Source organism: Furipterus horrens, unplaced genomic scaffold (genome assembly GCF_987537825.1).
Source record: "Furipterus horrens unplaced genomic scaffold, mFurHor1.1.pri manual_scaffold_8, whole genome shotgun sequence".
NCBI classification, from domain to species: Eukaryota; Metazoa; Chordata; class Mammalia; order Chiroptera; family Furipteridae; genus Furipterus; species Furipterus horrens.
In genome coordinates this window covers 70411580-70434567 of record NW_028327178.1, presented here as the reverse complement: position 1 = coordinate 70434567, position 22988 = coordinate 70411580, and the positions used below count along the sequence as shown (strand labels likewise).

The window sequence follows — 22988 nt, the reverse complement described above, 5'->3', positions numbered from 1 at the left end:
TGATCCGTTCCCCCTTTTGGGCCATACTTCTCTGTCTCCTCATCTTGACAGGCTCCTGTGTTTGTTTGCCTCTGTGTCTTACGTACAGCTGTCACACTTGTTATGTTCTAAGGGGCGGAACCTTAGGTTTTTCTTCAGTAAAGGGTGACCTGTTTCACGACGTTGTGGTGCTGTATGTGCGGGAGAGGTCTGAGAGGGAATAATGTTACTTGCTCAGTACTCGCCCCTTTTCCAAGCACTTCTCACACTTTGTATGGGACTGGCAACTCTAGTTGTTGCCCTGGCCGTCGTTCCCAGAGTGGGTGCGTTGGCGGACATTCTAGGACTGTGGTGACCCTTTAAACAAGCGGACTCTGCTGAGAGACCAATAGTTTCTTCCTCCGCCCGAACCCCCACTGGGTTGCACAGTCAGAAGCAATGAGGCTTAATTTTCTCTGGCACTGGGACTGTGAACTGCATGGTCTGATCAGGAGCTGGGAATGCTCCCCAGGTGTTCCCTCCCCACATTTTAAAATGTGTGACTGTGCTTTCCACCAGCTTGCCGCTGCCACCACCACCACACCGCGTCCTTTCTGCCCTGGCTCTGCCCCACCTATCTGTCTGGATGAGTATTTCTTCTTTATATCTTTGTTTGTTGGACCTCTATGCAGCTCGATTTCCTGGAACTTCTGGTTGTCTCTAGTTTTGAGGTAGTTGTTTTCCCTCTTAGTTGTGGAGGGAGACGCAGCGTGTCTGTCTGCACCTCCGTCTTCGCTGGATGTCTGATTTCTGACTCTTTATTTTTTCTTGTATTTTTTCTCTTTTATATTCTTTTCTTTCGTTTTTTGTTTCCTTCCTTCCTTTTTTCCTTCCATCCAGCCTTCCTTCCTTCCTTCCTTTTTTTTTTATTTTAATAAATTGTAGCCTTGATGCTAGGATTTAATTGCAACATATGAGTTTCTGAAGCTGAAATCAACTGATTCTTATGATTCAGAGTAATTTTTATTGGTGGTCTTTAAGAGACAAAGGTCCAACCTCCTAAGCCTGCCATTCGATTTATCACAGAATTTGATTATCCAGTGCCATAACATGTGCTGTTTTATTTTTGAAAAAAAAAATTCTTTACAGCCAAGGCTTTCTGACATCTACCTGGAGAGTCTCTGTTTAGTGATCTGATTTTTCAACATCTTCCTGGGCAAGTCACAACCACCAGACTGTTAAAACTTCAATTTTCCTAACAAATCATTCCATTGAACTTGCCAAACCAGAACACTAGTACACCTTAATAGATTTGAAAAGAAAAAGAATTCTAGTTATTAGGCTGCTTTTTGTTTTTTAACTCCTTCATGCGGTGGTGGCTGGGAGCAACAGCAAGAGGTTTGGTGGAAAAAACAGCCCCTCACCTGTTCTCCTTGCTCTGAACAGCAATCAATACTCACTTTCTGAAGCCAGTTCTGACACCCAGCTCAAATTCCTAGACTGGAAGTAGTCACTCCTAAAGCCTGGAATTATCCTCATGATGCCCCTGACTGGACTTGCTGGTTGGCCAGTGTGAACATTTTAGGAAAGAGAAGTTGACCAAACTATCCAGGCTCCCATTCTTTCTCTCCCTGAAATAAAGTGGGCCTGTAACAGCATGGTGGGAGTGCCATGCTCAACAGACTCTTTCTTCTGAAAGTTGTTCTGGGGTGCAGAAGAACATGACTGCTGCTGGCCAGTATGTGTGGACTTGTACTTTTATAGTTACTGCTTACTGAGTGCTTAGGACTTCCAAAACAGAGGAGGGGACATATCACTTAAGTGAGCTTCTTACAACAGGAATAATAGCAGTTGGTATTGATGTTGTTTTTATTCCATAGCTCAGAGTATTTAAAAATTGTTTGGTGTTGAAATGCAGAAACATATTTATTGTATGGGGATTTTAAGCTCCAATAAAGCTCTAAGTAAGACCTCTCACTAAATTTGGATCTGAACTATTACTTCACAAATGGTATTCATCTGACTTTGATGAGTGAATTTTTAGAACCCAAGGAAGTATGCTAACTAACTTCCTCTCTCTCCATAAATGTAAATAGAAAGCATTTGTGCATCCCTCTTGTGAAGGAGGGAGATCAAAGGGACACAGGGATTGTAGGAGTAAGGATGGAGCAGGAAGAAAGCCAGGGGAGGTCACAAGCCACAGAATGACCAGGGCATTTGGGTGGACTGATATAGAAGGGGGTGTGGCTTACCCACACCCCTCAGCGAGTAACTGTCAGACATGAACTGAACCCCACTGCTGTGCTTCAAGCCCTGCCTCCTTCGGCACTTAAAGCATGTATGTGGACAGTGTGTGACCAAGCTGTGCATTAGACCTGGTTCACCTATTAGTCCGGACTCTCTCTGCAGCCCCTCAGGCCCTTTCATGAGCCGAGACAGGTAGGCATGAAGGGGAAATGGACAAGTTGAGTGGGTACACACGATTATCTTCAAAGAAGCCACCAGAAAGATGAGTCAACTCAAAGATCTACTTTGAGAACCTTTAACAGATGATGCCTCCTTCTCTTGACACCTCTCCCCAGTTGGAACCAATTATTCAAACTCCCAAAAAATCTCTCCTTGGGCACAAATCCAGTGAGTTTTTCCTGCTGATCAGACATTTTTAACTATTCTACTCCATAAAACGCTTTCTTCCTCCTGAAACTCCTCATACCCCCAAATGGAGACATTTCTCCCCCACAGAGCTGCCCTTAGTTCCATCTTCCCACCTTATATGGGACAAATTCACCTGATTTCATGATTTAAGTCTCCTTCTGTGAGGATCTCAATCTTATCCTCGACCTTGACTTTTCTCTCTTCCTAAGGACTTAGTTTGCAAATGGGCTGTTAGACCTTTTCAGCCTGCGTCTTCTGGGATGGCCTCTAATTCAAGATCCAAACCTTTAACTAATTGCTCTGTTCGTTGACACACTGTCTTTATTTGTGTGTTTTCCGCAAAGAGCAGAATTAATAGCATGTGTGTGTTAACAGATATTGATTTATTTATAAAATGAATAATAAACTAATTTATTAATAAATTATTAAATAAATAACTTATAAAATTTAAAATTGCCTACATGATAATTATGAAGGCTGAGAAGTCCTGATATCTTCATGGTGATTCAGCAAGCTGGAGGCCCCAAGAAAGCTTATGGTACAGTTCCAGTCCAAGTCCAAAGGTCTAAGAACCATGAGAGTCATTGGTGTATGTACCAGTCTGAGTCAGAGTCTAAAAACAAGAACAAACAAGCAAAGAAAAAAAATTCTTTCTTCCTTTTATTCTATTCAAGCCTTCAGTAGATTGGATGAGGCCTGGCACATTGGGGAGGGCAATCTCATCCAGAGACAGCCTCACAGAAATGCTCAGAATAATGTTTAACCAAACACATGAGCATGTAATGGCCCAGTCAAGTTGACATATAAAATTAACTATAAGACCATCCCACCTGAGTTCTTTAGGCATACTGAGTGTATCCCTTGGTTCCTGCCATTTGCACTTTAAGCCTCAGTCTTATGACAGATCCTCCACATCCAGTGTGTTGTTAGATCTGATCAATTCTTCCCATTCTTTTACAAGCCCATTAAAGCATCCAATGTGTTGACCTTCACTGACCTCTTTTCCCTTAGATTGTCAAGTTAAAAAATGACAATAGCCAACATAATAGCCATCAAGTGTGAATGAATAAAAATTATACCAAATTTTTGTCAGATCAGCAAAAATATATTTTTATTATGCGACAGAATTTTAGTAATTAGTTTGTCTGTGCCATGAGATGAAAAAGGTTGAAAATCATAGCAGAAGTGAGCTGCTCATTATGTCTGCCCCTCATTTTCTTAGTCCTGTATAAGTGCTTACATGTGGATTGTAACTCCTAGCTGGAATGTACTTCTTCATCTCTGTTCACTCCACACAATCTCCCAATTTTGGAAGTGCGAGTCATTTTTGTTCTTTAAGGCTATATTTAATGTCATCTCCTACAAGAAACCTTCCCAGATTTCACCAGTGGACCTAATCTTTTCTTCAAACTCCTGTGGCAGTCTTTCAGTTTTATTTTGTTTTTCATGTCTGCAGATGATTATCTCTCATTGTCTCTGGAACTTGTCTGTTCAAACTCATTTTTCTGATATTTGTTTCTTTTGGTGATGATGATACAGTGGATGAGGGTGTAGAGAAAATACATAAATGTGAGAATATTAATTAATGGTATAAGACTTAAATACACGTGAAGGCAACAAGCAATACAAAGTTACAGGTTGGTAAATGATTATTGTCAAATAAATTGTAGTTTTCAAGATCCCAACCCATTATTCTACAACATGAGTTAAAATTGGTCCTTTGGTACCTGTGCCATTTGCTGGTGTCTTCTCATGTCATCACATATAGTTCTGTGAAGAAGCATGACTAAGTCAATATCTTTGCAGATTAGCAACATTTGCTTCATTTTCCAGATATGCTTTTGTTGTCTGTAAAAACACCATGTCACAATAAGGCTTTAAAGAGAAAATAACAATGTTTTTTAAGTGGACAAAAAGAGAGTGTGCTGTATAATGGAGCCAGGGGTCCTCATTGATCTGCATACAATATTCATTATCTGAGTCCCTGCTGTTAGCAGGTTGCATGAGGAAGCAGAGTTGTCAAAATACAACATTCAATAATAAACTGAGCCCTTGAAAAAACTGGGCCACCTTCATACATCTTTCCCTTCTTAACGATAGCATCTCTTCCCATCCATTACATCAGTCTCTTTGTCCAGTTGACGGCTATTTGTTGGATGTTGTACCATCCCATAAAAATGTGAAGTTCATGAAGTTGATATGTTAGAGAATTGTTCACATCTCACACAAAAAGGCATTAATAAGTGCAGATCTCACAGTTGAGATAGAAAATATGACAAAAACGATGACATGGGTCCTACATCCTTCCAAAGAGAATGATTCAAATATTAAAAGATTAGGACAGAAACTTGGAAAATTTTATGAAACCCTTGCCTATTTCTCCCAAAACTCTCTTTATGACTATGGGAAAATAAAACATAAAGTAGAGAGTGTTATCTCATTGCACTTCTACCATTTTATGGGGAAATTACACCAAGGAACAATCAATGCTTTCTTCTCCCATCATTCATCATGGCAAGCAAGATGTGGTTAGAACAAAAATTTTTAAGAAAATAGTATGTCTGTATATTTCAAGATAAAATCTTAGTATAACCCTTTTTTACCTATGCAATTTACCCTCAATTCAAGGAGTTTACATGAAGGCATCTTTTTCCTCCCCTAGTTATTTCCAGGTTTATTATGTTTAAATCAAGGGAGAAGTTTCTTTCTCTGAAAAAAAGATTTTGAGGTCAAAAAGCATTTGGTTTGGGGTCTCTATATTTCTGGGAGTTGGTGGAAGTGTAACAGTAACTGGAATTTTGCAGTGCTTGCCATCAAATTGAACAAGCATCTATTTGTCTGAGCTATAACTGAGAATACTCAATTTATAGTCACTGAGTCAATGTGCCAGTGTTGGATTGAATACCAGGGAACTCGGGTAGAAAACTGCTCATTTGTTTTTCTAATGAGCTAGCTACCTATAGTCAATTGTCCCAATTCCAATTAAATAAAGCTTTTCCCCAAAATTAGTATTTTTCTCTATTTTTCTTTCCTTTTTCTTCTTTCTCCCTCCTCCTTTTTCCTACTCCTCCTCCTTCCCATTCTCTTCCTCTTCCTCTTTCTCCCATTCTTTTTTATCTTTTTTACTTTTGTTCTGTTTTTTACCAAATATTATTTCATTTACACAGGGCTACATTGGGATCTTCTGGCTGCTTTTTCTATTTTTCAAGATGTAGAACATTAATGCTGAAATAGGCCTTAGAGATGATCTAGCCCACCCCACTGATTTCACTGATAATAAGACTTTGACTAAAGACAGAAATGTAAAGCTAGATGGGGCCCCCATCCATGCAAACCCCACCCTTTGCAACTTTAAGTACCTTAGGCAGCTAGTTACCTGTCCTGCCTGCTGGTAAGGATGGCCATGAAGAGGAAATGACACAGAATCTAGGGACACCAAACCTTGGAGCCTTTCTTCCCATATCCAGTTTTATATTCCACAAAAGTAAACCTCAAAGATTTGAGACTATAAAGAATACATTTGGTACTGAATCTGAAGAAACCCTGGCAGAAGAGGGGAAAAGAAAGACAAAAGAGACAGAGTAGGCACTCAGAAGTGTGCTATCAAACAAATGACTGCTCTATACAGCTGGGACTCAGAATGGATTGACATGGGGAATATACCTGACTGCTGCTGAGCCTTTGGTCAAGGCCATATATTTTCCAAAGGCTTTTCTGACCTTCAGGAATTGGGATAGTTTATTCCTCTTCAACCACCCTTCCACTAACCAGACCTCCCAAAATTAAAATAAGACTGTAGAATCTTGAGGTTTAAAAGGAGATATTATGGATTTTTAAGTCCAAGATTTGCTCCCATTACAGTATCCTTTGAGTGGGACTTTGATCCCACTTGAATCATGCTTGCGCCCCTTTGCCTCCCTGTAATTGTTCTCATTCAAATTACAATGACCTTTACATAGCTAAATCTAAGGCTGAGTCTCAGCCCTCTTCCTACTTGATATGATAGCAGCACTTAGCACAGTTGTTCACTCCTAGAAACACTTTCTTTCTTGGCTTCTGGGCTCCACACGGTCCTACCTCATCCCCCATATCCCCACAGCTCTTTCTCAGCTTCTCTGGTTGGTTTGTCCTCATCTCCCCACTGAACTAAACACTGGAGTACTCTGTCTTCTGACCATTTCTCTGCTCTCCACACTCACTTTCAGGCTTATGACTTTATTTTTATTTATTTATTTATTTATTTGGGAAAGGAGGGAGAAAGAAAGGGAGAGAAATATCGATGTAAGAGAGTAACATCAACTGGTTGCCTCTTGCATGAGCCATCACTGCGTACCCAGATATGTGCCCTGACCAGGAATCAAACCTGTTACCTTTCATTTCCTGAGACAACACCCAACCAACTGAGCCACGCTGGCCAGAGCCAAGTTTGTGGCTTTAAATACTACCCACATGCTAATGATTTCAGACTCCTTCCCCAGTCACCTACAGAACATCTCAGATATGTTTAAACTTGGACTCCTGACTCTTCCCACAAATCTGCTCCTCTGACAGTCTTACACATGTAAGTGAATGGTGTTTCCATACATCCAGTGCCTGAAACAAACCTTGGCATCACCCCATATTCTTGTCTAAATTATCAGGAAATCCTGTTGGATCTACCCTCAGAATACATCCAGAATCCAACCACCTCTCACCAACCCCACAGCTGCCACATGGATGAGCCTACTTGTCCCTCCTCAGGATGAGGCACTGGGCTCCTGGGTGGTCTGCCTGTTACTTTCCTCATCCTCTCCAGCTCCATGCCCCACAGAACAGCCGGCATGATGTATGAGGGTCTACTGTGGACCATATTGCCACTCTGCTTAAGCCCTCCAATAAGACCCCATCACACTCAGTAAAAATCAAACAATGGCCTCAAGGGCCTTCTGACTCCATCTCCTGCAACTCACCCTCACTCTATCCCCTTTAGCCTCACAGCCTCCTTGCTGCTTCACAAGCACACAAAACTCTCCTACATTTGCACCTGCTCTTCCCTCTTTCAGGAACATTCCTGCCCCAGACATGCACTCACTCACTCTTTCATGCACTTCATGCATTATTCAAATGTTACCTCTCATTAGATCTTCCTTGGTCATCCTACTAAAAGGTTCACACACATCTCCACCCAGAACTCTCAATCCCCCTTTTCTGCCTTATTTTCTTCCATAGTACATTTTACCATAGAGCATGCCATGCAATTTAATATTTATTTATTATAAACCTTCCTACAATTGAATGTGTCATGAAGGCAGGTAAGTTTATCAGTGTTACTTCCTACTGTATCCCCAGTACGTGAACAGTGCTTGGTATCCATTGGGCAACTAATTGATAGAGTAAGTGTCCATCCAATGGTTTGTCATTTACTAATACAGAGCTTACCATTTTGCGAGGTACTCCTTCTATTAATTTTTGGAAGACTTCCCTATTATGGTAATGTGCTCAGTCTCCCTCCCTGGAATATGTGACAATTGGTCCCATTTCTGCCTTCTCTGCCAAAGCAAAACACATTTCTTGATTAATCAGTAATGAAAGCCATATCTCAGATTGACTCTCAGGCTTCACTTCCACTTATGGCAGAAACTTCACCCAGCTGTTCTTCTAGAACTTGACCTCAAGATACCAGTCTCTCTTCTGGATGGTCCAGCATGATCAATGTCTCCATCACGGTGTTGGTTCCAGACCTGGGGGATATTGTTCACTTAAGTATGGAATGACCAAGGCTGAACATGAGGAGATATTGACCTCTTGCCTATCACAAAAAATGCCTTTCAGGCTTCTGGAGCCTACATTGAACTCTTTAGCAGTTGGCATTCACTCTGGGCTCATAGAAACTTTTGAGCACTTCTAATCTCTGGGTATGTTTCCCATGTACAACCATGTTCTATATATGTAGGTGCGAGTTTCTTTGCATTCATCCCTCTCACACCACCCTTATTTAGCTTCACGCAGGCTGCTGACATCTTTTATAATCTATTCTCTCCTGCACTACAGTGCTTTCTTTCTGTCTCCCAGTGTGCATGTTCACAGATCTGATGGTGTGATGAGGGTGGCAGCAACTTGCACCTGGTGAGCTTTCAGTGAAGACTGGTCTTTATCCAAATTGGAGATAAGACTGCTGATGAAAATAGACCTATAGTAGGTGACCCAATGCCACCCACCATGAATGTCGGTCATATTTTGGTAGGTAGCAGGATGAGAATATACATCTCAGATATTTGAATGAAGGAGAAGTGATGAACTGACTGCCCTAGCTGTTGTGTTCTGAAATTCATCACAGTACTTGGGCCAGGATGATGCTTCCCACAGGTTTCTCCCATGATACTGTGTATTCCTAGGAGACCTGGAACTCCTGACAGCCAAACTCTCTTAGAATTTAGACTTAAATTTAGAACGTAGACTGCCACCTTGGATACTTCTAAAACCCAATCTGTCTACAATATCCCCCTGAGTCTGGAAACCTCCCTCAGGGTCGGTAGTCAGGCAGAAAATTGAGTTTTATATTTATTACCATTTCTGTAGAACTGTAGGGTTGGCAGGAGTGGCATCTTGAAAAGATTATGATTGAGACTATGATTAAGAGCTTGGAATTTGGAGTCAGACTGTTGGGACTGGATCTTATCTCTGCCACTTGTTACCTGTATTACATTGAGCAAATTACTTACATTTTCTATGACCCAGTTTCTTTATCTATAAAGTTGGTTAATGATAATAGTTTTTACCTTATGAGGTCACTGAAATAGTTATATGAGGGGACTTCCGGCCAAGATGGAGGCTTAGACGGACACGCTAAGTCTCCCTCTACAACTAGAGAGGAATACAACTACTTCAAAACAAAGGATAACTAGAAATTCCAGAAAATAAAACTACACGGAAGCCCAACATATGAAGTTATAAACCAGCGGTGCCATTCGGGCAGGTAAGAGTTAAAGAGGGCAAAGCTGTTTGCGGAGCGGCAGGGCGGCGAAAAATCCCGGCGGCAGTCAAGCCCCTGGCAGTGCGCGACCCCAGCGCTGGGGAGAGCGGCCACCGCATCGCCTTGAACAGTGAGGCCCAGGGGGGCGGGAGGACGGATCCCAGTCTCCTAGCTGAATAACTGTGTGAATCCATTTTGGACCCCCGCCCCCAAAGAGAGAAAGAAAGCACCACAGGGCTGCGAAATAGGTCGCAGACAGGCGCCGGTCGCTGACTTGTGACGCCAAACGGCGCCGGTGGCTGGGTCATTACGAGTACACAGGCACTGCCCCCGACAGCCGGCCCAAGAAAACAAAACGCATCTGTCAAAATGTGGCAGACAACTATAGAAATCCCGGTGACACAGCTCACCAGGCAGCAGATAGAGAACCTGACAGATGAACAGATAAGAAACCTGTCAGAGGCTCAGTTCTGGGCCATTGTTATCAGGTGGCTTACAGAATTCACAAAAGAGCAGGAAAAAGATAAGAAAGAAGCGAAAAACTTTCATAACAAAAGGAACAAAACCGCATACAAGACAGATGGTGAGGAAAAAAAATCCAGAGTTCATTTCAACAAACCGGAATATGGAGAAGGAACAAGCAGTCAACCAATGCAGCGAGAGGAAATGGGAAGCAACGATGAGAGGATCAGAAACCTCTGGGACAGCTATAAAAGGCCCAACATAAGAATCATTGGTTTGCCAGAGAGCGAGGAAGATGAACTAGAACTTGAAAAATTGAGTGAAAATATAATAAAGGAGAACTTCCCAGACTTGGGGAAAGAAATAGACTTACAGGTCCAGGAAGCACAGAGAGTTCCAAAACAACTGGACCCAGGGAGAACCACTCCAAGACACATTATAATCAAAATGTCAAAAATTAAAGATAAAGAGAGAATCTTAAAAGCAGCAAGAGAGAAGAAAAGAATTATGTACAAAGGGGTCCCAATTAGACTATCAGCAGACTTCTCAAGGGAAACCCTACAGGCAAGAAGGGACTGGCAAGAAATATTCAAAGTAATGAAAATCCAAAACCTACAACCACGAATACTCTATCCAGCGAAATTGTCATTCAGAATAGAAGGACAGAGAAAGTGTTTCCAGGACAAAATAAAACTGAAAGAGTTCATTAGATCCAAACCACTGTTATATGAGATGTTAAAGGGGCTGGTTTAAAAAACAGAAGCTAAGGAGATGAAACAAAGGCAAACTAAATAGGCAACGAGAGTGGAAAGGAACTGTGGGTACGGGAAGCATATTGGGGGGAGGTCAACAGGGAGGGGGAATGGGGAAAGGGAGGGAGATGATATAGGAATTGGGGATCAAGGTAGGAGGGAATGGAATAGACGGAGAGAGGTTGGGAGGAACTGTATGCACAACTAATGGACATAATCTAAAAGGGGGGGACAACTGGAGGGAGGGGGGCCACCGGGTGGAGGGGAGCAGAGGGAAGGGAAATTGGCACAAATGTAATATTTTAATCAATAAAACACATTAAATCTGAAAAAAAATAGTTATATGAATTAATACATGTACTGAGAATGACACTAGGTACATACAAAATGTTCAGTAATAATGACCTATTAAACTCTTGCCCAGTGCTGTATCTTTCTTCTAGAATGTACTTTCTGCAGGAATACCTTCCTCTCCTAGTAGCTGTCCCATACTGCCACAGGCTCTCCTCCATTCAGACATTGATCTTTACCACAGAACCTGGGTTTTGATCCCATTCTGCTTTTCTTATCCATTTTGCACATGCTCTTCTAGGTCAACAAGTCAGCCTACAGGCATGGGGATAGCAAGTGCTATGGCTCAGATTTGTGTCCCATCCAGTGCATGATACACAGCAGAGGCTCTTAGTAACCAAAGACCCAGCAAAAATTGTAGAATCAGAAAAGTACAGTCGGTTACTCTAGGGCCCCTCTGGAAGTCAAATGGATTCTGATTAAAATACCACCAATTCTGCAGCTGCCTGTGACCTTGCTTCTGTTCATTCAGGAAGATTCATGACTTGGATCACTGTCACAAACATTAAGACTGATAATGAATAATGAGGCTGAATTAGTAGGAGTGTTCAAGGAATATCAAAAGATCCACTGCGCTCTCGAGTCAACCCTGTGCACGCTGTTTTAAGGTGTGTGAGCTGAAAACAGACCCTGTTCTCTAGTACTTGCATCTCTTCACCCTGAAGATGCCTTAGGAAGTGCACCATGGAGAGGAGGAGGTGGAGACTTTCACCTTCCAGGCAGAAATTGCCCAGCTCATGTCTCTCATCATCAACACCTTCTGCTCTAACAAGGAAATTTTCCTTCGGGAGTTGATTAGTAATGCTTCTGATGCCTTGGACAAGATACACTATGAGAGCCTGACTGTCCTTTTTATGTTGGACAGTGATAAAGAGCTGAAAATTGACATCATCCCTAACTCCCAGGAATGCACCTTGACTCTGGTAGACACAGGCATTGGCATGACCAAAGCTGATCTTGTAAATAATCTTGGAACCATTGCCAAGTCTGGCACAAAAGCGTTGATGGAGGCTCTTCAGGCCGGTGCAGACATTTCCATGATTGGACAGTTTGGTGTTGGCTTTTATTCTGCCTACCTGGTGGCAGAGAAAGTAGTAGTGATCGCAAAGCACAATGATGATGAGCAGTATGCCTGGAAGTCTTCTGATGGGGGTTCCTTCACTGTGCGAGCTGACCACGGTGAGCCCATTGGCCGGGGTATCAAAGTGATCCTTCACCTCAAAGAAGACCAGACAGAGTACTTAGAGGAGAGACGGGTCAAAGAAGTGGTGAAGAAGCACTCACAGTTCATAGGTTATCCCATAACCCTTTATTTGGAGAAGGAACGAGAGAAATCAGTGATGATGAAGCAGAGGAGGAGAAAGGGGAGAAAGAAGAGGAAGATAAAGATGATGAGGAGAAGCCCAAGATTGAAGACGTGGGCTCAGATGAGGAGGATGATAGTGCTAAGGATAATAAAAAGAAAACAAAGAGGATTAAGGAGAAATACATTGATCATGAAGAACCAAACAAGATCAAGTCCATTTGGACCAGAAACCCTGATGACATTACCCAGGAGGAGTATGGAGAGTTCTATAAGAGCCTTACTAATGACTGGGAAGATCACTTGGCAGTCAAGCACTTCTCTATAGAAGGTCAGTTGGAATTCAGGGCATTGCTATTCATTCCCTGTCAGGCTCCCTTTGACCTCTTTGAGAACAAGAAAAAGAACAACAACATCAAACTGTATGCCCGCCAAGTGTTCATCATGGACAGCTGTGATGAGTTGATACCAGAGTATTTCAATTTCATCCACGATGTGGTAGACTCTGAGGACCTGCCCCTGAACATCTCCCGAGAAATTCTCCAGCAGAGCAAAATCGTGAAGGTCATTCATAAAATCATTGTTAAGAAGTGCCTTGAGCTTTTCTCTGGGCTGGCAGAAGACAAGGAGAACTATAAGAAATTCTATGAGGCATTCTCTAAAAACCTAAAGCTTGGAATCCATGTGCCCCTGGCTGGTTTGGCTCAGTGGATTGAGCGTCGGCCTGCGAGCTAAGTGTCGCTGGTTCGATCTTCCAGTCAGGGCACATCAGAGAAGGAAAACTCTGACTCCAAAAAACCTCCGCTGCCTTGCGGCATACCTCTTCAGGGGAAAGGCTAAGGGAGTAAACCCCGACAGAAAATCCGGAGCCGGAGTCCCTAAGGCGGTTTGACGTTGTAGTCAACACCGGCAACTCCTGCGGCGCACCTGAAGCCAAGCTGTATTGACTCCGTCTTTCCCTTGGGCCCTTCAGCTGCGAAGAGAGGGGGGGTCTGCTGCATGGGCAACAGCAGACCCTCCATATCACCCTGCCCAGGCTCTGTAGCTTCAGCTTCACTGGAGAGGACACTCCAGCGTCATCGCAAGATGTCGATTCAACACGGGAGGAGACAGATACCGTGTCACTCCCGAGTCGGACTGCACAGCCATTCTCGGCGGTGCAGATAGACTCTTAAGAAGCTACACTATCGTCTCTTGAGACGGACGGCTGCCGACGGAATACATGAGGACTCGACTCATCAGCGACGCCTTCCTGAGCTTCTGCACTATCATACTTCCCAGTCTGGAGATGAAATGACTTCTCTCTCGGAATACGTTTCTCGCATGAAGGAGACCCAGAAGTCCACCTATTACATCACTGGTGAGAGCAAAGAGCAAGTTGCCAACTCTGCTTTTGTGGAGCGAGTGTGAAAGCGGGGCTTTGAGGTAGTATAATATGATGGAGCCTATCGATGAGTACTGTGTACAGCAGCTCAAGGAGTTTGATGGGAAGAGCTTGGTCTTGGTTACCAAGGAGGGTCTGGAGCTTCCTGAGGATGAAGAGAAGAAGAAAATGGAAGAGCAAGGCCAAGTTTGAGAACCTCTGTGAGCACACGAAAGAGATCTTGGATAAGAAGGTTGAGAAGGTGACAATCTCCAATAGGCTTGTGTCTTTGCCCTGCTGTATGGTGACTAGCACCTATGGCTGGACAGCTAATATGGAGCATATCATGAAAGCCCAGGCACTTCGTGATAACTCTACAATGGGCTACATTATGGCCAAAAAGCACCTGGAGATCAACCTCGACCACCCCATTGTGGAGAAACTACGACAGAAGGCAGAGGCAGACAAGAATGACAAGGCTGTCAAAGATCTTGTGGTGGTGTTGTTTGAAACTGCCCTGCTCTCTTCTGTCTTCTCACTTGAGGATCCCCAGACCCACTCCAACCGCATCTATCGCATGATCAAGCTAGGCCTAGGCATTGATGAAGATGAAGTGACAGCAGAAGGACCCAGTGCTGCTGTTCCTGATGAGATCTGCCCCCCTTGAGGGTGATGAGGATGCTTCTCGCATGGAAGAAGTAGATTAAGAGTTTCTACCTGCAGACCTTGTGTCTGTCCTGTGTAGTGTCTATATGGCTCCCCCAGCAGCCCCGAGTGGCCCTAGCCCCCCTGATTTCCTCTGCTGTTCAGTGGGGTTTTTTTCTCTCTCCTGTCTTTGCCTAAGGCAGTTTACAAGGGTCTCAAGCCTTCCCTTCTCAGTTGGTATCAGGCTTGAATTTGTCGTGTATTGTTTTTTTAATTTTGTTCTGAAATTAAAGTATGCAAAATTAAAAAATAAAATAAAAAAAAAAATCCACTGCATTCGCACCTAACAACCCAAATTTAAATTTGCTGGTGGATTGGTGTGTGTGTGTGTGTTTGTGTGTGTCTGTGTGTGTGTTCGCATGCGCATGTGTTTTGATTAGTAAACCTCATGTATTTGCTCATCGTCCAAGCCATAATCCCCTTTTTGCAGCCATAATCTTTTAAGCTTTAATTTCACAAACTATGTGGTCATTAGCTTTATCTTTGAACAGACCCCTGAGGATCTTTCCCACCAAGTACTTTAATTTCTTATCCAGTTGGTTTTGTTGTTGTTTGGTTTAGTTTGGTTTGTGTTTTGTTTTTATCTTTTTTAATCTATCAGGGAGAGAGCAAGTCAGAGTCTAGAAATTTTAAATGAATTAAGTATGTGCTGTCACCAGATGGGCTTTCTTCAAGCAGACACTGAGACTGTGTTTTTGGTGCAAGATGGTTTGGGGGGTTCAATACCTATGAAGGGAAGAGGGAGGGAGGTGAAATCATGCCACTTCAAGACTGCTTCCATCACTGGCTGGGGGTGGTGAAGAGTTGGAAGAAGGGCCTGGATGTGTGTCCATGACTGCCATAGTCTGGAGCTTTGAGATATTCAGTGGAGCTGGTCTTGGCATTGAGGTCTTCTCATAGGGACACAAGGGACACTAACCATGACATTTGTTTCAGGGCAGGTCTGGGAGAGCAAGTGGTGGGGAAACCTGTGCTGTTCAAAACAAGACTGACTGTGGGACAGCAGATTGGGCCCTTCTTTGAGGTCAAGAGCCTGGGGCTATCCCAGGGAATCAGCCATTCACAATCTGTATCCAAACCACCCCAGGCTTACATCCTCACTGCACCAACCCCAGCCCCATACACTTGCGGCTTGGGTCACAGCAGTAAAAAGAGATATTTCATAAAAACAGCAGTGGTGTCCCAGAGAGAATTTTTGGTCCCAGGTTCATATGAGGCTTCGTGTTACATATAACTACAGGGTAATGAAGACAGGGAAGCTCTGTGGAGCTGTTGAACTTTTCTTCTTGATCTCCAACTTCCAAGCCAGATCCCAGGGAGCTTTAAAATTCCCCTTATCCTATTTTAAATTATCACATTTGAGGTGTGCTTGTTTTTTTTCCTTCTTCACTTTGAGTTGGCTTCTCCTCCTAACATTTCAACTGAGCATCACCTTGACATATTCAGGGAAGGAATGCTAGCCTGTTTTAAAACACACTGGTTACCAGTGGTGGGGAAAATTAGGGAAGAGGTGTCACTGATGGAGACTTCCAAGGAATGCTCTCTCATTTGCCAGCCCCAGCAGTGGAATGGGTAGGAATGCAGGCCAGAGTCAGGCTCGTCTCACACGCCAACAGCATTACTACTGCATTAGTTAGCTGGGGCTGCCATAACAAATTATCACAGACTTGGGGACTTAAACAGCAGAAACTTGTTTTCTCACAGTTCTGGATGCTAGAGGTCTGGGAACAAGGTGTCAGGAGGACTGGTTCTTTCTAAGGCTCCTCCTTGACGTGTAGAGAGCCATCTGTCTTCCCACTGTGCTTTCACATGGTCCTCCCTCTGTCCCTGCCTGTGTCCTAATCACCTCTTCTAACAAGAACACCAGTTACATTGTATTAGGCCCCACCTATATGACCTCTTTTTACCATACTCTCTTTTCTCAAGGTCCTGTAGCTAAATACTGTCACATTCTGAGGTACTGGGGGTTAGGGCTTCAACATATGAATTTTGAGGAGACACAACTTAATCCATAATAACCATGTACTAACGAGATCATCTTAAGCAAGTATTTTTATGTCTCTTGTGCCTCTGTTTATTCATCTGGAAAAAAATGGGCACAGCAGTAATGCCTACCTTGTGGGCTTGTGGTAAGGATTAACTGAGTTAATACCTCATGAATTAAGCATGCGCTAGGACAGTTAGAACAGAAATTGTCATTCTCTCAGAGGGAATCAGAGCACATTCTCGTGGCACAGCCCCTTTCACTCTAGTAACCCACTGAAGCAAGGCATGCCTGGATCCATCCTCAGATCCAGAAGGGGCCTGTAGTCAGTTTTTTTTTTTTTTACTGTTTGAGAATTCAAATGGCTAGGATTCCCACAAAACTAATGGTCAAATGTGAAAGACTGGACCACTGGGGCAGACCTGTTCTCCCAGCCCACTCCTCATTACTGCTTCCCAGTACCCACTCCTCTTCCTATTCCTGCCCAACTGCAGTGGATTAAAACACAGCAGCAAATTCTGTAATGCTCCTGCCATCAAGCAATAGAATCTGGTTGCCTTCTCCTTGACTATGGGCTGGCTCATGCTTCCCTTTCAGCAAATACAGTGAGATCAAAGTGAGATTTTATGGCTTTTCAGTCTGGATCATATGGCAATAGGGCTCCCCCCAGCTCTCCCTTACTTCCTGAGGATGTGGATCTTTGGAGTCCTGAGCCACCATGAAAGAGGCCAAGCTGCCAAGCTGCACTGAATCTGCCATACTGGGGAGACCATACAAGCTAGAGAGTGATGCCTCAGGAACTCCAGATTTCCTACCCCAGCCATTTAGATGTTTCCAGCCCAGAAACCAGATATGAGAATGAGAAATCTCCATAAGATTCCAGGCTCTAGTCCTTAAGCACCACCACCACCCCCCAACAGATGCTGACTACAGCAGAGGCAAGCTATTCCCTATGGATCCACAGGCTCTGTAAGCATGAGAATGGTTGGCTTACGCCGTCAGGTTTTGGAGTAACTTCTTATGCAACTGAGATAGCTGGAGAGCACCAACTTAGCAAAAATCCAACCACTTTGGGGCAGGCTTTGTGGGGTACTGCTTATGGCTGCAGCCCTTCCCTCTGGTACATTAGATTATAGATCAATGATAAGGAACTCTACAACTGTTTAATGTTTGTGTCATACTTAGTTTACAGAAGGAACTTTTATTTATTGGCCAGTGACAATTGATAGTCCTTAAAGAAGACCAGTTCTGATTATGGCTTGTCATGTGAGTGATAAGTTATGGGTGCAACTAAATTATGGCAAAAGGGAGGTCTTAATAGAGGAAGGATGATCAAGAAGGAAAAGAAGGAGAGTGGGAAATACCTATGACACTTTATTCTTCAGGAAAAAAATATTTAGGAAGCCACCAGAAGGGTCATAAGACACCATCCAGCCCCAAAGGCCCTCCTTTGCATATTTAAAGAAACGAGATCCCTTTTCTTTTCCCCTGGGCTGATTCATTCCATAATTTCCAATGTTAATTCAGCAGATGGGAATCCCACCAAAATCTGCCTAGCCTTGAGTGTCTCCTAGCACATCCAGGGTATAAACCTGCAAAGCCTTCCCATGTCACCTTTAGTCTTTAAAGAGATCTTTTTAACTTCAGGTCAACTTCCAACATGTTAGAAATACAATTAAGTGGTGATGCTTTTCCCTTTGGGATAAACGAAATGATGAATCAGGAGTCTTAAGAGTCTGTGTGCCATCAATCTTGTTTTTTGTGAGGCGGAGCTTGAAGAGATAATGATTGCACTTGAGCATCTTAAATTCAAAGCTCTTTAAAACCAGTATGTACATTTGAAAGTGCTCTGTAGTGGGAAACCTTATTGATGGTGAGAGATAAGGCATAAATGAGAGAAAGACATGGAAAGAATAAGAATTGATGTTACCGGACTTCCGGCTAAGATGGAGTAGACAGAAACGCTGCATCTCCCTCCACAACTAAGAAGGAATACAACTAGCTCAAAACTAAAAACAAGCAGAAGTTCCAGAAAATCAAACTACATGGAAGTCCAGCAAACAAAAATATAAAGAAGAAATACTCATCCAGACAGGTAGGAGGGGCAGAGCCAGGGAGGAAAGGACGCAGTGTGGTGGTGGCAGTGGCACCAGCAGTGGCGGTGGGCCAGAGGAACGCCCAGTCACATGTTTTTAAAAGTCAGGAGGGACACCTGGGGAGCATTCCCAGTTCCTCACCAGACCTCGAAGCTCATGGTCCCAGCACTGGGGAAAACCAAGTCTCATTGCTTCTGACTGTGCAGGCCAGTGGGGGTTGGGGTGGAGGCAGAAACTGCCGGTCTCAGCAGAGTCCACTTCTCTAAAGGACCCCCACAGTCCTAGAATGTCTGCAGACCCACCCACTCTGGGAACAACAGTCAGGGAAGCAGCTAGAGGGGCACCAGTCCAGTGTGGAAGTGGGAGAGGTGTCTGGAAAAGGGGCAAGTGCTGGGCTGGTGTCATTGTACCCTCTCAGACCCCTCCCCCACACATAGCGCCACAACGTGATGAAACAGGTCGCCCTGTACAGATGAATCCTTAAGGCTCCGCCCCTTACAACATAACAGGAGCAACAGTTCTATCTGGGATGCAGAGGCAAACAAACACAGGAGCCTGTCAGAATGAGGAGACAGAGAAGTATGGCCCAAAAGGGGGAACAGATCAAGGTTCCAGTGGGAGAACTAAGTGACAAGGAGATAGCCAACCTAAGAGGTGAGGAGATAGACAACCTAACATGCAGAATTCAAAACATTGGTGATAAAGATGCTCACAGGCTTAACACATATGCTTGAGTATGGCAAATGCATAAGAGAAGAAGTGAAGGCTATACTAAGTGAAATGAAGGAAAATCCACACAAAATCAATGGTGAAGGGAAGAAAACCAGGGTTCAAATCAATGATTTGGAACATGAGGAAGAAAATAAAAAACAGTCAACCAGTGCAGAATGAGGAAGCAAGAATTTTAAAAAATGAGAAAAACTTCCCAAATTTCACAAAGGAGATGGACATACAGGAAGCACAGAGGGTCCCAGGCAAGTTGGACCCAGAGGGGACCACACCAGGATGCATCATGACTGAGATGCCAAAGGTGAAAGATAGAGAGTCCTGGGGGCAGCAAGAGAGAGGTGGAGAGTTGCCTACAGGGGGCTGCCTATAGGACTATCAGCTGATTTCTCAGAGGACACTTTGCAGGCAGGAAGGGACTGGCAAACAATATTCAATGTGACGAAAGGCAACCTGCAACCAGGATTACTCTATCCAGTAAAGCTGTCATTTGGAATGGAAGGGCAGATGAAGTGCTTCCCAGACAAGTTGAAGCTAAAGGAGCTCATCATCACCAAGCTATTATGTGAAATGTCACAGGGACTTACTTAAGAAAAATAAAATTAAAACTATGAACACTAAAATGATAACAAACTCACAACTATCAACAATTGAATCTAAAAAATAAGAACAAAATCCAACTAAGCATACCAGAATAGGAACAGAATCATAGGTATGGGGATCATTTGGAGGGTTATCAGCTGGGAGGGGGAAAAGAGAGAAATGGGGAAATGGTGCAGGGACTAAGAAGCATAATCGGTTGGTACAAAATAGACAGGGGGGTGTTAAGAATAATATAGGAAAGGGTGAAGCCAAAGAACTTATTTGCACGACCCATGAACATGAACTAAGGGAGGTGGGATTGCTGGAGGAAGGAGGGTACTGGGCAGAGGGGAGCAAAGGGGGAAAAATTGGGACTACATTAACAACATAATCAATAAAATATACTTAAAAAAATAATTGATGTTACCAAAACTTTATCTATTGATGTTAAACCTTGACAACAAGGCAGAGGTTCACCTGTTGGGCAGGCAGCTATAATGGCCATGCCAGCGGTCTGTCAGATGTCACTGGGACACCTACCACACTGATGGGAGAAATCAGATGAGACCGCACCTGCTGGAACATATTGGTCTTCTGTTTTGCGTTTGAAGAGCAGCTGATTGAGACTTGAGCATTGCTCCGAGGGCAGAGATCAGAGATAAGATTATCTGTTGACCTGGAGGGAGCTGCAGCACTGACCTTTGGAGTCTGCATAGCAAAGAGAGAGGGAGAGGATGTTGGGCTCCCAGCTCTCATTACATCTGCAGAGTAAATGTTGGCAAAGGCCAAAGACATTTCTCAAATGACCTACTTTAGAGTCCTGCAGAATGAAAATATCACTGGCTCTGAATAGGTTTCTTACCTGAAAAGTAAAAGTTTTGGAGTGTCAAGCCTCTTTCTGATATGGTTTAATTTGAAAAGTGTATTTAAGATTTTTCTCTTCTCTTTCTTTAGTGGCCAAATGAGAGTTCATATTCCAAACTCTTCATCCTCACCATCTGGAGATAATAAAAGGAGTCAAATAACATAATTTCTAACAGTCCCTTCCAAAATTTCACCAAAATTCCTGTCCTTAGGATCACTCTTGGTTGACATCTGCCCAATTATGCCTTCCTCTGTTCTGGCAGCAGTCATGTGGGACACTTGAGTGGATTTCCCGAGATGGACATTTTCAAACCAATAGATTCAAAATAGGTCCATTTTTCCTAGATCTGCTATCTCCTTGAATAGTTACCTCCACTGGCCCCTCAGCAGTACCCCTTAGCTCTCAGACCTAGCTACTTCAGGCTGTGTATATGGATAGAGGATTTTTTGTTTTTGTTTTGTTTTTTCCTAAGGATATTTAATATTTTTTAATCACTAAAGAACCAGATTTTTACATTCTTTCTCAGAGTGTGTTGGTCCTGGTCCCTTCAGGAATAATATCTAATTCCCAAGTAGGAAGTGAAGCACTCTTTAGTAGGACTCACATCCCTTAGGTATTGTCCAGGATATCTGTTTACCTCTAGACCAGTATTTCTCAAATATTAATGTGTGCATGAATCACTGGTGTTGTAGTTAAAAGGCAGATTCTGATGGAGCCTGAGATTCTATATTTCTAACCATCTCCAAAGTGATGCTGCTGCTACTGTACCCCAAATCACACTAAAGAGTGAGGCTTGGGCCTATACAATCTTCTGCTTAGCCACTTGTTCCATCCCTTCCCTTCAGAAATTCTCCTCTCAGCTAATCTGCTCATGGCAGATCACTACCATGATTCATTAAGGCCCAGACATGCCAAATCTCCTGACTGCAAATGTAGACCTGACACTTTCATCAGTCCCACCAGTCAATGTCAAGCACTCATTGAGCCCCATTCTTGTGTGAACATCAGACAAGTTGCGGGATGTGGTTCCTAGAAACTACTCAGGGAGCTCCTGCGAAGTCAGGGACCCAGAAAGAGAAGCATACTAGAAATCGAGAAGAGTCCTGAATCACAGGATGTACCACACTGGTACCACAAGCCTTCAGGGAATTGAGAGGAGCAGTTGGAGGGGCATAATACAGGATGCAGAGTTGGGTGCTGAGATGTGTCAAGGAAGAGGAAGGTGGTGACCAGTGTGAACACAGGCTCATTGGAGGGATGAGGTAGGGCCATTAAGAGGCTACCCTGATGACAGTTGAAAATCAATACAGGTTTAAGAGAATACAAAATGGGGAAACTGAGGCAATGTGCCTGGATAAAGCCTAGGGAGTCTCTGAGTAAGCTAGTACCAGTGCTTAAAAATAGTTCCCTACTAGTCATCAAACCAGCAACTACAATTCACACACTTTGAGGAAGGTTTCTGATCAGAAAGACCTAAAAGAATGAAAAATCTTTTTGAGGAAACAGGGCTTGGAATGTTTTCATTCTCATTCTTGAAGTCTGTGTAGCCTTCTAGAAGGCCATTCACAATGCACCACACTTTTGGTTAAAGTGGGAAATGGAGTATCTGAAAGCAAATTTCATATTCTAGCCATGCTGGATTATTTTCCAACCCTGGAGCATAAAGATGAGTTCACATGAGTTCAGTTGTACGTGTTCTTTGGAGTTTTTGGTTTGGTTTGGTTTTATACACAAAGGAAGCTACCAAACACAGTGACTTAAGTTCCAAGTCTTTAATCAAGCAAAAAAAGGGTTCCCATGAGCAGCTTCAGCCTACCTGTACTTCAGAGAACTTGCCCAGGAGACTTGAAAAATCACAGGTCTATTTTACTGTTGTTCATTTTATTCTGATGGTGGCAACTTTCATGTCATAAAATCTTTCTCAACATGAGTGGTTCTTGGCACTAGAAATTAAAGCTTTATAACTTTGTGTGCTGATGGTCAGCACCCAGCATGCTTAGCTCTGAAGGGGGTACTGCAAGAAGGATAGCAAGTCTATGGCCATTTCTGCAGAGGCTTAGCCTTTCAGTAGCCTTCGATCTTAAATGAGTAATACTTATTAAAATTTCATTAGATAGTGGGCTTGGCCAACACACTGCCTTCTGCAATTGTGCTATCCAGTATGTTAGTCACTAGCTATATTAAATTAAATTAATTTTAATTAATTAAAATCAAATGAAATTTAAAATTCAGTT

The 22988-nt window shown here is 43.2% G+C and overlaps 1 protein-coding gene and 1 pseudogene across 1 annotated transcript in view; both read left to right on the top strand.

Annotated features, from left to right (window-relative positions):
- SLC24A3 (solute carrier family 24 member 3) overlaps positions 1–22988 on the top strand; it is a 610095-nt gene that overhangs the window by 481819 nt on the left and 105288 nt on the right. The window lies entirely within an intron of this gene.
- LOC150003121 (heat shock protein HSP 90-beta-like) lies at positions 11796–14614 on the top strand (annotated as a pseudogene).